We start from the raw sequence: 1,671 nt of genomic DNA on the forward strand, positions 1-1,671 counted from the left end.
ATTCTGGCGTTCGTAGATACAAGAAAACTGTTAAAATTCTTCAGAAACGTCACTTTTGAAGTGTTTTCTTGTACTTTTAAGCCAATCAGATACCCTACGGGCTCGGAAAGTGCAACGAATCCATCAAATTTTAGCTAGAAACTGTATTTTTGTCGATTTTTATTGAATTTGAACTATATTTCAACGTTTTTTGATGGTTCTGAGCCACCAAACACACTTAAAGCATGCAGAATCGACTCAGAATAGGAAAAGGAGACGTTTAGGTCAATTTTATGCATTCTGGCGTTCGTAGATACAAGAAAACTGTTAAAATTCTTCAGAAACGTCACTTTTGAAGTGTTTTCTTGTACTTTTAAGCCAATCAGATACCCAACGGGCTCGGAAAGTGCAACGAAACCATCAAATTTTAGCTAGAAACTGTATTTTTGTCGATTTTTATTGAATTTGAACTTTATTTCAACGTTTTTTGATGGTTCTGAGCCACCAAACACACTTAAAGCATGCAGAATCGACTCAGAATAGGAAAAGGAGACGTTTAGGTCAATTTTATGCATTCTGGCGTTCGTAGATACAAGAAAACTGTTAAAATTCTTCAGAAACGTCACTTTTGAAGTGTTTTCTTGTACTTTTAAGCCAATCAGATACCCCACGGGCTCGGAAAGTGCAACGAAACCATCAAATTTTAGCTAGAAACTGTATTTTTGTCGATTTTTATTGAATTTGAACTATATTTCAACGTTTTTGATGGTTCTGAGCCACCAAACACACTTAAAGCATGCAGAATCGACTCAGAATAGGAAAAGGAGACGTTTAGGTCAATTTTATGCATTCTGGCGTTCGTAGATACAAGAAAACTGTTAAAATTCTTCAGAAACGTCACTTTTGAAGTGTTTTCTTGTACTTTTAAGCCAATCAGATACCCTACGGGCTCGGAAAGTGCAACGAAACCATCAAATTTTAGCTAGAAACTGTATTTTTGTCGATTTTTATTGAATTTGAACTATATTTCAACGTTTTTTGATGGTTCTGAGCCACCAAACACACTTAAAGCATGCAGAAACGACTCAGAATAGGAAAAGGAGACGTTTAGGTCAATTTTATGCATTCTGGCGTTCGTAGATACAAGAAAACTGTTAAAATTCTTCAGAAACGTCACTTTTGAAGTGTTTTCTTGTACTTTTAAGCCAATCAGATACCCTACGGGCTCGGAAAGTGCAACGAAACCATCAAATTTTAGCTAGAAACTGTATTTTTGTCGATTTTTATTGAATTTGAACTATATTTCAACGTTTTTTGATGGTTCTGAGCCACCAAACACACTTAAAGCATGCAGAATCGACTCAGAATAGGAAAAGGAGATGTTTAGGTCAATTTTATGCATTCTGGCGTTTGTAGATACAAGAAAACTGTTAAAATTCTTCAGAAACGTCACTTTTGAAGTGTTTTCTTGTACTTTTAAGCCAATCAGATACCCTACGGGCTCGGAAAGTGCAACGAAACCATCAAATTTTAGCTAGAAACTGTATTTTTGTCGATTTTTATTGAATTTGAACTATATTTCAACGTTTTTTGATGGTTCTGAGCCACCAAACACACTTAAAGCATGCAGAATCGACTCAGAATAGGAAAAGGAGACGTTTAGGTCAATTTTATGCATTCTGGCGTTCGTAG

This window comes from Zophobas morio, unplaced genomic scaffold, assembly GCF_036711695.1.
Source record: "Zophobas morio isolate AGI-343-1 ecotype UQ-CSIRO unplaced genomic scaffold, CSIRO_AGI_Zmor_V1 ptg000941l, whole genome shotgun sequence".
Lineage (NCBI taxonomy): Eukaryota > Metazoa > Arthropoda > Insecta > Coleoptera > Tenebrionidae > Zophobas > Zophobas morio.